We start from the raw sequence: 17,085 nt of genomic DNA, 5'->3' as shown, positions 1-17,085 counted from the left end.
TAAGACTCTCTGGTGTGCAGGTAATTGTTCTCTTTCAAGACTGAAATTACACCATTTTGCCCGATGGTGCCTCGCAGCAGTTACACCGTAACAAGGTATAAGTACCCTGATATGATGAATCCTGAGACCATCGGATAGACACGTTCAGGGGCAGACGAGACTCGGCTGCATTGCAGTACAGATTTTGTTCCCACAGGTGAAGCAGTCTGAAATCTGCTGGGAAGATCTCAGCAACAGTGGAAGTGAAACAGCCTGCGATTGACAATTTACAGTCATTCACTACATCAAACGCCTCGCTCTTCTCCTGTGGTCATTTGTTTCAGTACAAGCTTCTGTCAGCTGCAGAAGTCATCGCCGTTCTGACCCTGATTGTGAAGTGTGGAGACGCGACTGTCGGCCTGGAAGCAGCTTCTCTGTGTGACTGTCCTGGCGTCTGAGTGACGACTGCTGAACATCAGCTCTGCTGTAACGGGAGGATAATTGAGTGTAATGGCAGGCGGTGATGCTTTGGTAAATTGCACACAGCTGAGGGAAACAATACAACACTGACAGACCAAACTGTGATACGACTGCTGAATCTCTGAGGTAAAAAAAAACAAATGTGGCAGATCTTTTTTGGTTCTTGTTTCAACTCGTTGTGTTATTTTTCCACAGATCACCAGAGAGAGGAGACTTTTCTTTGATTCGACACCTGATTCGTTTTGCACAAAGTCGAGGGTGAGATGAAGAAACACAAGGAGAGAGAGAGAGAGAGAGAGAGAGAGCTGACCCATATTTACTGTAACATTTCCCCTCCCTCCCCTCCGTCTCTCATTGACCTCCCTCTTTTACCCCGGATCTATTTTTAGCAGCAGTCGCTTTCACTCAGGCCTAATATAAGAATAGACGCTCCTCGCAAGAAACGCAGCAGGAAAATATTCAGCAGGCAATAAACTGGAGGGATGTGGGAGGGGGGGTGTCGCCGTCGAATCACCCTGACCGATTTTTACAAGCTCTGTCACACTGACTGTTTTCAAGCTCGTCTCTTGATCCTCGTGACACTTTCGTTCAGTCCTTCCATCTGATTTTTAAGGGCCACTCTGGTCTTTTTAGTGTAAGAGGAGGTTTTATTGGACTATAAAACAGTTTAATTTTACTCAACAGCTCCCTCAAGCTTAAAAATGATGCGACTGTTCCCGTCTCCTTCGCCAAAACAAGTCCATCTTCCCTGATACAGAGGGTTTGTTTGTGGCAGCGGCATCCTTCTCGTTACGCCGGCTGCACAACACCATTATTCTCTTTATATGCTGCTTGTTTTTCAGAAATATAAACCATTATTCTCTGTGTGAATGAACTAGAAGGAATGAGCCCCGTCTCCCGCAGTATTGTTTCAACCCAGAGAAAAAACACTTGGACTCTTGTTAGTCGTTGTCACAAGTGTCTGATGGTGCTCTGTGTACAAACTTGGTGCCCACAGTGGACATTTGTTTCTTTCATATATGAATATTTGGTATTTAAGCTCATAAATTATGAACAGGATTAAATGCGAAGGCTTGTCCTTCACCCAGGTACCTTGTTATACTGCTAATCTGAGACTTTTAGCCCATATTGACCTTGTGTTAAGTGTTACGTGTTCAGGGCAGACAGAAAGTACGAGAGCAGTAATTTGTTCTTTATATTATGGCCCTATTTTTTGTTTGTCTTTCTGTTTCTTTGTTTTTCCCCAGTTTGTCATGTTTGGCGTCACGAACAAGCTGTGACAGTGTTACAGTGGTTACTTTTGGCTCAGGAGACCATTTTGTTTCTGAAAAGTTTTCCAACTTTTGTTTCTGTTATGAAACATTATTATCTGTTTGTGTTTGTGTATAACCTGCTAAAATATGAGCTACCTTTCATGATATGTAAAGAGGTTAGGTAACATAAGCTAAAGTGTCAGCCTGCACTTTTATGGTCAATATGTTATTTGTTGTTGTTTTTTTGTACAACATACTTTGCATACTTAAGTATGACATCATTTACTTCAGTCTCTCTTTCAAACTTGACGCTGACTTGATTTTCGAGACGGACGGAGAACTATTTACACATCAACATCTGGAACTTCGACGTACGTCATAGCATTGCGCTGGAAAAGTGTAAATTAGCGTGTCCACCTGGTTGTCACGTTTCCATCAGTGCCTCTGGAGCCAATAAATACCTCTGACTACTACTTACAAATACTCTGAACTCTCTGTGGTCGAACTTTCCAAATAAAGTGTGACAGAGATAATTGACCTGAAAACAAAATAATGCCAGTGTGTGTTACATTATGTGTGTTTGTTTGTCTAGTGTGAAAGAGGTTTATAAGGTGAAAGAGACCTTTAAGGGTGATTAGGTGAATCCATGGGGGTCCGTATGAAAAGGGGTAAACTCTCTGCACGATGAAGCCGCCCTCAGGAGAAACAAGAGGTCAAAAACTCTACATGTTGAGTCAGATACATGAAGACTGTCCTCTCTAAATAACTTTGGCATCGTTTGTTCAAACGCTTAAAACAATTCCCGTATATAAAAATACTTGTACACTTAATACGCCCACGTGTGAACGGGTGGGCGTATTAAGTGTTTGAATCCAAACTTGAATGTGAGGGTTCGTATTTCCTTTTCTACCAAAACACGATGTTTCAAGTTTCCTTTATGATGCTCGTTCTTCTCTAAACATAACGAGGAGCGTCACCAAACAGGTGGCAGATATGAAGGTTGTTAGATTTTTATGTCAGAGAAAGGAGTGGGCGTTTTTCTTTGTGTGCTTGAGTAGTTTTCCAGTTGATAAAAAACTATGATAACAACGTTCAAATCGATGTTTTTATCCTGAAGCCAGCAGCTTGCCCTTCTTGGATGTCCTCACTAGAACCCATGTGTGTTTTTCCTTCATACCTTCAATGCTGCCACCGTGTCCCTGATCAAGGTCGCGCAAAATCCAACCATAAAAGTTGTTTTGCGTCTTCATCTCCTCTGCTAATCTCTTAATGATGTGCTTTTCCTTCACTGCACATCCAAGAGATAATCCAACAATTACAACTGGGACAATTTTACCTTTGATTTTCTTTAAAATGATAAGTTTCTGCAGGTGGAAAGACCGACTGAATCATAATCATTAAGTTGCCGAAAAACTAACATTTGCGTGAAATGTCAAGAACTGTCATTTAGCTATAAGCCTGTGATATGATCCGACAATCAGATGTTTTGCAGCCTTCGTTGTTTCCCTCCTTGAAAAGGCAACAACACACTTTATTGCTCTGTCTCTCCTGTGTTTCGTCCAGATTTTATTCGACCATCGCTTTCACACCTCACTCCTCGCACACGTTTCCAAAAAAAAAAACGAGAATATCAACCGTAGTGAGATAATGTGTCCAGCACAAAGCTGGCGTGATACGCTTTGATCTACTTCTGACGCCGCAAATAATAGAGAGTGAAGGAGAGGAGGGGAGGGAGAGAGAGACAGCCAGAGGAGATAAGATGAGAGGAGAAAGCTAAACACAAAAGGGGAACACACCCTGTTATGAAACCAAAAAACACCAGGACATTATGTTTGGCTCTCCACACAACAACCTCCTGCTCGCCAGAAAGCCTCCACTCTCTCCTTTTCCCTTATCGTTCCTCAACGACCTCCATCCCTCCTCTGATCCCTCTACGTCTGTCCGTCCGTCCGTCCGCTCAGCTCAGCTCAGCTCAGCTCAGCTCAATGACAACCAAAGGTCAAATTTTCCCTCCTGTTATTTATTTAAATCCACCAGCAGTCTCCATTTGTTGTCATGAAGAAGCTGATGAGGCTTTGATGGAGCGTTTAGAAAGACAGAAGGAGGTGATCGTCCTCTGCTACAATGTGTGTGTGTATGTGTGTGTGCATACATGAGCATGTGGAGCTGCATGCCTCACTTAATGGGGATGGATTATACACAAACACACACAGAGGGGTGACCATGCTTTTCCTCGAACAGACAGCAGAGCAGTCTGAAGTGCGTCTCTTGGGTCTTAGTGTCTGTAGTGAAGAGGCTTCTGTCAGAGATTCAGAGCTGTGTGTGTGTGTGTGTGTGTGTGTGTGTGTGTGTGTGTGTGTGTGTGTGTGTGTGTGTGCGTGTGTGTGTGTGAGCTCTTGTGCTTGAACTATCTTTGTGAGGACCATGTGTAGACCTTGACAGTGAGGACATTTTTGGACTGTGAGGACATTTTGTTCTCGCTTCACTTCAAAGACTTCAAAGATTGAGGTTCGAGGTTTGATTTTAGGATTAAAGTCAAACTGAGATGTGAAGCCTCGTCACTTTTTGTGTTCTTGAAGATGAACTATAATAACACCACAGCTATCACATGTTAATGCTCCAGTTTTCAATGTAGGATAGATGGATGTTTTGGACAAATTTGTAGAAACAGCGTTTGTTAGCGTTGGTCATGCAATGTTAGCAATTTCAAGACATCTGTCCTCTTCAAACCTTCAACAATCAGGAAGATCCTTTGTCGGTTAAGTTTGTATTTTGCTTGGGAAATGGAAATGATTTAGCCTAGCATGCTAAAGTTAGCGCTGATTCTCTCCTAGACGTTACTTCTCGCTGTGCTATTCCAACAGCCAGACGCTCTGCAGCTCGGTAACGCTTCAATCCAAAGCACATTACCGTTTCCATCTCAGTATTACCATGACCTGGATGACTGAGAACATTCATCAGGTTGTGAAAGGGTCTCTTTTAACCTAAACCATATTTTCCTAAACCAGATCAAGTATGTTTGTTGCCTCAACCAAACCAAACTACAACAGACCTGTTCAGCCACAACAGCTTGCTCCAAATGTGGACTACAGATTGTCCTGTGACCTCTGTGATCGATACATTCGTCTGTGTAAAGCTTGATTTACGCTTCTGTGTTAAATCTACATCGTACGTACTGTACGCCGCAGGCTCTGCATATCCTGACATGCACCTCCCAAGAAATGTAACGCATTGCAGCGGCGCAGACCGCCACGACTGTGATTGATTCACTGGATAGCATCGCTTTTCCGGCTTCTCCTCCGGTGCACAGTGGTGCTGCTAATACAAGTAATTGTGACCAGTAGTTTCCCCAGTAAACACACCGACCTCTCCGGTTGTTGCAGTCCCTCTTAACTGATGGCTGCAGCTCTTCTTGGGATGCTCTTCTCCTCCAAGTGTCTCTGGGCTAGAGAGAGTGGACAGGCCAAGTGTCCGAAGGGCAGGCTGCCCCTCCACAAGCAACCCTGCGGTCCTGTGTCCAAGCTCGGTGTGTGGAGGGGCATCCCTCCCTGCAGACACTCAGCATGTCCACTCCGCCTGGCCCAAAGACACAGCTGTGAGCCGAAGAGATCAGTGCATTTACCGGGACAAGTGTACAGCTAGCAATCTGCTGTATCGCCACCAGGAAGGCTAAGGGCCTTCCTGGTGGCCTTCCTGAAACGCTGTGTCCACATAGCGTTTCTTTGAGCACCAGCATTCAACAACTGTTTCAGTCGGCCGCTCCGAACGCTTCGACTTTTCAGAAAGGCGCTTGTGATGTCACTGTAGCGCTTTTTTTTTATTCACCGTATTTTTGTCTCCTATGGATCATGACATCACTCACATCCTCCTCGCTCTGATGTCCCGATGTCAAATAAAAAACAAACGGATAGTAAACCTCAAAGGAGCAGCGTCGATCATAGATATTGTTGTCAGAGAGACAGGACGCACGTGCAGCGTTTCTCCTCAGCCTGAAAACACTGTGGACACTGGCCCCTTATCGTCCTTTATGCAGTGGCTAAGAATGTCAGGCCCCGAGCTCGTTAACGCGGCTTGAATTCAAAGTGATAAAAAGGGATGGTCACCAGCACGGATCACCACGTGGGGTCAACCACACGTTCTTCTTTGTTATCGGTTAAAGGTGCTATTTGTAAGAAAAGCTGATTTTTGAGTCTCGTTCCCAACGAGTGAAAAACTGACGCTTCGGGACGTCGGCTGACGAGCAGGGAATGAGACTCAACAATCAGCTTTCCGTACAAATATCACCTTTAAAGCTGCAAAAAGCGAAGATGCAGCTTGCTTTGCCTCAGAAGCAGATGACCATATATCCTTGAACTATACCACAGTCCACCCACACAGATATTGCACCAATCAAACAAACAATAATCTACTGAGTCAGAAGCAAAAACAAAAATCATGACCCCTGAAGATGACGGGGAAAACAATCCTGACATTTCTTATGATGACAAAATGAGCTCACAAAACAAACCCGAGGGACTGAAGTGACTCCTGAACACACCGTGTTTAAATGTAATTTAGGCATTAAGACATTAAGTTGAGGGTTCATGCATCAGTGGACAGATTCCTGCGTGTTGCTGTCTGCCATCGTTGACTTTGCAGAATTGACCTACATGTGCACACCTGAGTTAACCGAGCCCGGTTCTGACTCATCCTGCACGAGTCATGCTCCGAGCTTCCTGTTCAATATCTGTGTGTGTGTGTGTGTGTGTGTGTGTGTGTGTGTGTGTGTGTGTGTGAAACCCGGTGTGCACTGCCTGCGTCTTCAGTTTATTACGTCGCTGCGTGACGCACAGTAGAGAGAGAGAGACGAGGAGGAGGAGGAGAGGTGAGGGAGGAGAGGAGAGGAGGAGGGAAGGGGTGAAGGAGGGAGGAGACAGGAGGGGAGAGAGGAGACGAGGGGAGGAGGAGAGGGGAATTTTCTCAGACACCCAGCATGCAATGACCTTAGTTTTGTGTCAAGGCGGAGGTCTCTCTCTCTCTCTCTCTCCCTCTCTCACGCACACTCTCTCTCTCACGCACACACACACACACACACACTCTGCCTGGTGTCATCCATGTGGAGACGAGACCGTCAACCCGCATCTTATTCCGCTCACATCCCCGCTGCCTGTCTGTCCCGCCTCTCCTCCTCCAACACACACACACACACACACACACTCAGATGTAATCCCTATAGTAAACCACACACACACACACACACACACTACACCCCCCCAAAAAAATAACACTCACACATCTCATCTGAAGCGCTTCAACTCCCCGCAGCTTCATTTTTTAAAGTGTATGTTCACCTCCTCTCATCACTCCATCTCCTCCTCCTCCTCCTCTTCATCCTCCTCCTCTTCTGACCCTTTTCTCCACACCTCCACCCTGCACACCTCCACACCTCCATCTCTCATTCTCTCATCCACATGGCGCAAAATGAATGAGGCGGTGTGTGTGTCTGTGTGTGTGTGTGTCTATGTGTGTGTGTGCGCGTGCTTACTGATCGTCCGGGATCCTATGCAGCCCATGTTGTCTTATAGAGGCTCGTGCAGCTCGGGGAAAATAAAATCCATCCGTCCAGCGGGCATTTCTCCTCCTTCTCCTCCTCTTCTTCTTCTTCCTCTTCCTCTTCCTCTTCTTCTTCTCCTCCTCCTCTCTGTCTCCTCTTCTTCACTGTCCTCCTCTCCTCCGTATGTGAGAAACAGAGAGGGTGTGTATGTGCGTGTCATTCGCTTCGCTTCCTCCCTCTCTCTCTCTCTCTCTCTCTCTCTCTCCGTCGTCACACACTCCTGTTTCCCCCTGTCATTGTCGACGTCGCTCTCTCTCTCTCTCTCTCACGCACGCGCACACGAACTCATTCACACACGCATGCAAAGTGGTTAAAGGTAAATCAGGTGTGTTTGTAAATGTATGGTTAAATAATGGCAACATGCACGTTTGAAGGGCTTTTGCAGAATTTTAATCAAAATCATAAAAAAATAATAATTTAAAATTTTAACCAGACTTGCAAAAATACTGACCCTCCAGTGACAGCTGTTTCTATTAATTTGTCCATCCCCTTTATATGAAATAGTGCCCAAAACCAAGGAACCCAAAAACAGAAGGAAGGGTCCAGAACCAGTGTTGGGTAAGTTACATTCAAAATGCAGTACGTTAGCTTTATTTTAAAGTAATGTATCACATTACAATATTACTGTCTGAGTAGAGTAATATATTACTTGTAACTGTCAGTGTTAAAATATTTAATCACATGATTGTCTTTGAACTTTTGTTTATGAAACAGTCTGGTGATTCCTAAACGACCTGTAACAACGAGACCATCAGCGAAAATATTTTTAAATAGTTATAATTAACGCCTGTGCTCGGTCCGATCACATATATAACATATAGCACATATGAATACATCACCTCATCGCGATCCATCCTGCGACACGCGCTAGCAAAGATCTTTACGACAGCAGGCGCTGGTGTCGTACCACTTTTGTCCAAAGGGGGCGCTACAATCGACAAAAACTGAAAGTTCCTCGTTGTCACTTTAACTCGCGATTAATCGCAAATTAATTTTTTTTCGCAGAGGGATATTTTTCAAGTTTTTAAAACTCTCATCAACATAGGAGTGGACTAATATGCTCGCTTTATGCAAATGTATGTTTATTATTATTGCAATAATCCAAAACAACAACAGACACTGTCCAGAATGTTCTCCAGAATAACCTCAAAGGTCCTGCATGCTCAAACAATGTGCTGAAAGCCCAACAAGCAACAACAGATGGGCAAACTGACCTGAGTAATACTAACACGATGCAGTGTCCAGCGTTACACTTGTAAAGGTTAACTAGCTGTAGCCACCCATTTAGCTCTTGTTGAAAGTCGATCAGAGCTATGCTGTGTTGAAACATATTTCCAAAACTTACCAGGTAGTCTAACTTCCTCACTCACTTCCCTCCACGGCAGCTCCTTATTTGTCCTGTCTCGGTACGAGTAGATGTGTTATCCTACAGCTCTGGGTGTCCGCAAACGGCCAAGATTAGTGATTATTATCCTCTCCTCCATTGTTGCTCACGAATATCCGGACATCAGCGACCTGAACGTCATGACGTCAGTGTGAACGCCAAATGACTGACAGGGCTGATAATATTGTGATCAAACGAGGCAGGATCGACTGATTTACGCTGATGAGACTGTGATTTACAGCCAAGAGCAGCGAGAAAAGGAGCTTTTCCTACACAAATATGAGGAAGGAACAAGAATGAGTCGCTCACCTTTATTGTTCTTTCTTTTTCTGGAGGCATTTCTTCCTCAGAAGTCACAACGTAGATATGTCGGGTTTTAGACTTCAATGCAGCTGACGCCACAGTCTGACACCAAAGCGAGATTCAGTGATGTAATGACCCTTAATTCTTTTTTAAGTTCCTCGCCCAAAACCTGGAAATAAGTTCACATCACACATCCGGTTCCCTCGTCTCAAAGTCCAGGAGTTTTATGAATTGATTTTCAGTTAAATGCCTGAAATAAGGTGTGTGGTTACCACAGGATTAAGAAATTTACAAGTTTTGTTCTACAGCATAAAATACATCAATAAAGGTGCAATATGTAAGAATTATGGTTTAAAACATTCAAAAAATAAAGGAGCACTCTGTAGTTTGGGGGAAGAAATTTTAATCAGAAGAGAAAGATCTTCATAGAAAGCCGAAGTCACGCCCCCTTCTGGTGGACCCCATCGGACCTTATTTCAGAAAAACTTTGTTGTAGATGTTTGTCAATTTAAAAGATAATTTTCCAAGTCGATAAAGTCTCAGTTTGTCATCAAACTAATTAAATATCAGACAGTGAAAATACATCATTATAAAGACTACACAGCCAACCGTCCAATGGTGGTCCACCGGAAGGGGCTTGACCTCGGCCGTCTATGAGTCCCAAAACTCAGAAATCAGTTTTTCACACTTCCGGTTCCCTCAAGTCCCGTGTCTGCGGTCAGCTTCTTGGTTTTTATGACGTTGAGCAGGAGATCGTTTCTCTTCTGCAAGATTGTTGATTTCCTCATAATACGTACGATGACGGTGGTGTCGTCTGCGTACTTCAGGTTTTAAACCGATGAACACAACAGAACCACATCATCTGCATACAGCAGAGAGAAAATGCTGAGGTCCCCAAACCGGAAACCTAGCTTGGTTAGACTTGGATAGAGCCAGAAGTTTGGTGTTGTTCTGTGGACGCCCTCCATCATCAGTTACTGTCAGACCACATGCAGAGTACTTCCTCGGCTCTCGTAGCAACATGTTTACTCATCGTTCGCTCTCAGACGTTGCCCCCTGATGAACTGTGTGATGTATAATTTTTTTTTTTTATTCATCGCTGGGGGATTTGAGAGCTTTATTCCGCTTGAGTAACGGCGAGCTAGTGATGATACAGGCGATATCTGATGCATGTAATATGTACCACACTCGAGCCTGTTTTTCAGTCTGCAGCTGGGCTTTCCTCTCATCTCTCATCTGTCCCTCTCTCTCTAACAATGCCGTACAGCTGTTCTCCTCCTCCGAACATATCTGCCCTCGCCTCCTCTCTGCCTCCCTCCCCTCCCCTCCATCAGTCTCACACAATGAATATGAAAACACAGTGATTCAGCTAAGGAGTGCGAGCGAGGAAGGACGGCGCTCCCCGACTATATTAACTCAATCTCCATCTCAGACGGAGAACAGAAGTACAGCCCCGAACTCGACTCTGTGAACTCCACACTCAATAAATATGCAGACGACTAAGCTGCAGCGACAGTGATGACTCGCTGAGTTTTACAGCTTCTTTCACAGAGAAAGAGAGTTCAACATCTTACACTTGAACCAAACTGCTGCTATATATAGAAAGACATCTCCAGCCCTCCATTTTGATTTGTTTTCCCACTTCAGGGAATCCAACTATTCTGTGACTAAGCCTTTTTTTAATTATTGTGACTTTTATATGTTCTTGTAAGTGAACTCATCTATGGCAAACCAGCTAACGTCTCCAAGAACCGAACTGCATCCTCCCCTCAGGCTTTATTAAAACCGGCCTGTTGCAGGCAGCTCTTCATCTGGACTTTTTTAATTATAGCTGCCCCATCAGAGCCGGCAGTACGATTCTCCTCAACACCAGAACACCGGTGCCAAAATGTGTCATCCTTCCTTTCCTCTGTCGTCAGTCGTACCAGCACACTCTGAGATGTTTCGACAGATTTACAGCTCTCACTGCAATCCTGACGTCATCCAACGGGGACAAAAAAAAAAACATAATTACTTGCCGGTAATTACATAACTCATCTCATCGCACGCAGACGGGTCAGAGATCAGGCTGCAGCGACGGAGCGGCAGGTGGATGTTTTTGCTGAAACGAGAAGGTTGAACAGAAGTTTAGCAGAAGCAGTTTTTAGGAGAAGAGGTTCTGGTGGATTATCTAATACGGGAAAACCATTTTTCAGCTCAATTGTTATTAAATTATGAGCTCAGAGTCGAGTTAAACACATTCAGCAGACACAGCAGAGAGTCGCTCGGTGGATTCTTGGCTTCTTCAGCTTTTTCCCCTCCGCCGGCTCATTGTGACGCCTGAGATGTTGACAGCAGGGCACAGTAATGAACACCGCCCCCTCCCCCCGGCTGCTTGTATATGTACTTTTGCTGTTTTCAGTGTTTGTTTCTTCAGCCTGGGTGTCCTATACTGCGACTATAAATACAGCAGCGATGCAGCAGCTCGACAGTAATCCAGCAGACGAGGGAGAAACACGTCACGGCAGCACCCACGCTGTTTACTGACAGCCCGAGAGCAGAAACTCACCGATAATGAACACCAACGAAGATAAAACAAATCAGACCAGACGCTCTTGAACTGACAAATGTTCGCTATACACAAGATAAGTTATTACAAAATGTCAAAGATCAAATTAAGATTTCTACTTTGGCTCCCCCCAGTGGTGGTAGGAAGAAAGATAGTGTCTCAGTGATGAGTGCCGCTGTTTCCAGTGTTTACAAAGTGGTAAAAGCCTACGCATTGTTTCCTCCAGTAGAAACAGACTCTGGTAAAAGTAGAAGTACTGATTCAACTTCTTTACTCCAGTAAAAGTAATCGAGTACAGGCTCTGAAATGTACTCAAGAGTATCAGAGTAAAAAGTCTCCCTCTGAAGGACATTTGTGGTCAAAGCTAACTGAAGCTCACGTCATATTAATATAATTCAAAGACTATTAAAGTTAAAGGTAGAGTCAGTAGGATTTGTCCCAGCTGTTCCTGAACGCACCACACAGATAGTTGATTGTTGAGTCTCATTCCCAGGACGTCAAATAGCCACATGTTGGGTTGGTAAAGCGTCCCGAGCAGCAACAAAGAGAGAAAATAAGAAAATCTCTGCAGATACGAGACACTAACACGCCTTTTCTCCCCATTCCAGCCTCCCTCTCTGTCTGTTTACGTCTTCTTACGTCTTTGTTTCGTCTCGCTGCGTCTGCCGTGCGTGATGTGCACTGATAGATCGACATCTTGTGATGTTGGGAAATAAAAATAATCCATAATTTTCCCTCAAATGCATCAAACTCAAGTAACGAGCCTGTTTTGAAAATGTGAGGAGGAGAAAGTTCAGATGTTTGTGTAGTGATGTAGGGAGGGAAAGTCACAGAAATACTCAAGTAAAGTACAGATACCTGATACATACAGTACCTGAAGTAGGGTAACAAAGTATTTGTACTTTATTACTTCCAACCTCTCATGAATTATATTTTGCACGTTGCAGTATCAGTATCTACTGCGACCTCGCACAATCTAGGTCAAACTTTTGCACTACCGGACAAATCTTGACAGTCTTCACCTACTTTAAAATCGGTCACACTCTATTTATATTTATGTAGTTGTATTATGTCTTTTAAGTACTTTAAGTATTGTTTGTTGTTTTGCACCTACAGACCACAGAAAACTCCTCATATGTGTAAACTTACTTGGCAATAAAAGCAATCCTGATTCTGATGTAGGGCTGTAACTTAATGATTATTTTCACTGTCGACTAATTTGTTTATTACTTTCTTGATTAATTGATTTGTTGTTTGGTCTATATTATGTGAATCAGTGTTTCTCAGAACACAAGACGACGTCCTCAAACGTCTCGTTCTGTCCACAACCCAAAGAGATTCAGTTTACTGTCACAGAGGAGGAAAGAAACCAGAATATATTCACGTTTAAGAAGCTTTTTTCATCTTTGCGTCTCCACATCACGTGGCAACTGAAGTCGTCCGACACAGACTGAGTGAACATTAATGTATTGGATATGTTTGAAACGTGTGTATTGGCATCATTTGTCTGGAGTAAAAGTGTATTTAATGAAAGACCTTCACATTTATCAAATACAGGATGAAACATCTGATGAGATCATTTAAAAATTGTGTGTTTCTGAATATAAAAATGATAAAAACGTGATGTGATGCGTCTGCAAACTATTGATTCAGACTGACTTATTTAAAGTCGTGTTTGGTGAAAAGAAAGTGTTAACTTTTTGTGAAAAAAAGGAGGGGTGGGGGAATTAGAGAGGGAGGTAAAACCCGAGCAACCGTGGATGCTTTCCGAATAAAAACTTTGCCCGAGAGAGCGACGGGATGGAGGGATAAAAAAAAAAAAGAGGGTAAAGTCTGTGAGTCATGCCGGGAGATGAGGACAAAGAACTGAAGCAGAGAAAATTTATGGGGGAAATATGAGCTTGTGTAGGAATAAAAACTTGAGAGGAGGAGGAGGAGGAGGTTTATTAGTATTCTGTCTGAGAGGAGAGGAGAGACGGGTGAGGTAAGGTGAGAACGAGGGAGGAAAAGAAATGGAGGGAGCTGACAAGAGAGAGAGAGATGTGATGTATCTGAAGACAAACACGGAGCTGACTATTTATAGCTGCAGTGTGTTTGTGTGTGTTCGGATGCATAATTGTGCAGCTGGTCGGTTGGTTGTGTGTTTGTGAGGAGACGTAAGAGGACAATAGAAAATGATGAAAGGCTCTTTAGTGGACAATAGATGTTAAATTGCTTTTTAGCAGCTAAACAAAGAAAAAAAGAGGTTTTATTTGTCCTTTCTTTATCCTTCAGACCACGAGGAGCAGAACCACCAATCAGTCGGCTTCAGATCGTCAGGTAAGGTCGCTGTTATCCTATTTTCCTTCTTATCAATGAATGTTGATGACGTGTGTGATCGTGGTAGGTGGTTAATATTTAATAAGGCCTTTATAAGATAACTTTTTGGGCATCTTAAGAACATTAATAAGAGCCTTATGAGTCTTCACATTGTTAATAACAGCATTACAAACACATTTATTGACTTAAACGAACCTATTTTGTCATTTTTAAACATTTACTAAGCTTTCTGTTGCTTTATTAAGATTAAAACACACTTTATAATCCATTTATTAGCTGTAAACTATGTTTAATTGTAGCTTCTGGATCCAAAGCGAGAACAATACATAATATAATGAATCCCTCAAAGTCTTACAATAAACCTCTTTATTATACTGTTACCAACATCTTAATAAATATATATTAATAAGCATATTATAACCACTTGTAAAGGCCTTATTACCTTTTAACTAACACGTATTACAAGGACCTTTAGATAAAACGCTACTGTAGCAACCTATCATTCTGCTCTGACGCTTTGGGTTTGTAGGACGGGTCGACCGCCGACCCAAAGCGTCAGTGTTTCAAGTTGGGAGTGAGACTCAAAAATCAACTCTTCTTCTTCTCTCGTAGCTCCATGCCCATCGGTTCCTACTGAAAACAGAACCTTTAATTTACCCTACAATCAAATAGAAAGCAAACTGTCTCGTTTATGTTGCCGTAAATCTTCACAGACTGACTCACTGACATCAGGTTTTAAAGAGATCAGCTGCAGGTGAGGAGTCGCCAAGACAGAGGTGTTGGTGTTGAGCGTCCTCTGAAGAGTCTCTGTGGAGGCGTGTGTGTGTGTGTGTGTGTGTGTGTGTGTGGGCGGGTCAGGACGAGGTGACGGCAGCAGTGTGGCCGTCTGCTGGGTAATCCTGTCCTTGGCAGCCGGAGCTAAAGGACTCACTCCTTAACTGCTTAAAGAGGCGGCCTCCACACAGGGTTTCCTCCGCAGGACGGGAGGGGCGGGGCACACGTTATATAATCACTGTGTTACAGCTGCATCTCTTAATGATGAAGTACCGTTTTAATAACTAATAGCGAATCTTTAACGTCTCTTGGATGCCACATCACTGCAGCGATGTGGTGACATCACTGTCGGGTGTGGTTACGGGTGCAGAGTGATGCCTGGTGTTCAGTCTCTCTTTAAACCCACAGATCATTCTTCAGTTGAAAAAAGCTGCACGTTTTCATTAAAGCGATACGGTTTGTGCCTGTTTACACTAATTCAATGATGAAATCACTGATTAAGATGAAAATCCTGAACAGAAACTTTCAGTTTTATTCATTCAAAATCAAAACGTTATTTCTTTACTTTATTATCACCTATACTTCAAGGTACTTCAAAGTATTTGCATTAAAAGTACTTTTATCTCCAAACTGCCCTCAGCTGAAGTACTTCAACACATTTATTTCCTGACATTGACTGATGTCCTGCTGTGTGTTTAGCTCCATTGTAAGCTATTAGCTCTGTTAGCTGATCGCTTCGCTAGCCGGACACACCCGAGCTGCTAACAGCTAACGAGCTCTCCTCCCGCCGATCGCAACACAAATTTGTTGTTCGCAACTGAGCGTCATCGGGAGGAAAAATATGACGTGTCCCTCACGAACAGTGAGTTTACTGCGTCAAGTTTTTCGTACGTCTCGCGCTCAAAAGCCAGCCGGTGATAGTTACCATAGTAACAGCATGAGAATACGTGCTCCATCATCGACAGCGCTCGGCTCAGTTTGTCAGTTTGCGAAGGGATAGTCACACATACAGCCGTGGATTCATGAGCATCCGAGAGAATATTTTAATTAATTCAACCGTCTACACCAGCTGCATGATGCTGCCTCAAACTTGGAGGAAGTTTTTTTTAAAATAAAGTGTCTGAATGTGTTTAATTTACTGACACACACACAAAGTGGATTCAGTGCCGACAGAATATCTTTATACTTACTGAATCTGAACATTCAGCATCAAACAGGCTTCACTTCACTTCACACAAACAAATCACACATCCGTGACTCACCGGAGCGTCATGACATGAATGACGACGATCACACACACACACACACACATCACACACATCACACAGATATACACACATGAACAAACACGGAGACACAAAGTCCAGCAGCAGCTTCACAGAGCTCTCACAGTAAATGCCATAACGATTGATCCCACACTTGAGTCCGGCTCGATCGATACTCTTTGTTTTCTGCTCGCGGCGTCGCCCTGCTGCTCGGCGCTCTGCCACCCGCTGCTGCGAAAAGGCCTCTGAAGCCACATTTAGGCTTGTGTCAGGCGTCAGAAAGCAAAACAAACCGCTCCTGAACCAGAGCGATGTAATGGAAACTCCTCTGTCCTTAATTATTCTGCAGAGAAACACAGTGTCATACAGCGCAGACAGAAATGACAAGAACAGCGACACATTTTTCTCTCCGTGCTGCAGCTCGTACTGTAGATTAATCAGTGACAGTGAGGTCGGAGTGCTGCCTTTTGAGCGTTAATGGAAGGTTTTCACATCCTCATTAAGTGTAAGAGTTGTCACCCCCGTTATGCAAAAATCCCCCAATTTAAAGGGGACATAAAGTAATTGGATGGCAGCGGAAATCCTCTGCGATCAGTCGTCAGGTTTTTCTTCCAAATGTAGCAGAAATTTTAAGAGAAAATCTGCAAAAGAAAATGCAAATATGTGAATATTAGGAGCTCAACATGTCAGAGTATCAGCCACAAACATAACAGTTGCAGTTTGGTTTAGTTTAGGCACCAAAACTTCTGGACTGGTTTAGGAGAAGATCATTTCTGGAGAAAGATAGTTGACTGAGCTTGTCAAGTTGACGAGCTCAGCATGAGACTCAATAATCAACTATCTTTCTTCAGGAAGTTACATTCTGTTGTTTTAACACCGTACCATCATTAACATGTACCTTGCTAACCAAACTAGCGTTAGCTGATAACTTAGCCCTCCAACCCTCTCACTCTTCCTCGGTAAATTGAGGACCTGTCCTTACTTAAACTGCATCGCTTGTTTCTCCGTCTACACACTTCCTCACTTTTATCTTCACCTTCTTCTTCACCTGGCGCAGCAGCAGCAGCAGCAGAGAGGTGTAGTGGCAGAAGCTGTCAGACTGTTTGAAAGCAGGAAATAAATGAAGTCAAGACTTTTCAGGTGAGCTGCAGCAGCCACAGAGTTCCTCAGCTGTCGGTTTATTTTTT

Source organism: Pagrus major, chromosome 3, assembly GCF_040436345.1.
Source record: "Pagrus major chromosome 3, Pma_NU_1.0".
Taxonomy (NCBI): Eukaryota; Metazoa; Chordata; class Actinopteri; order Spariformes; family Sparidae; genus Pagrus; species Pagrus major.
This window is presented reverse-complemented; position numbering follows the sequence as displayed.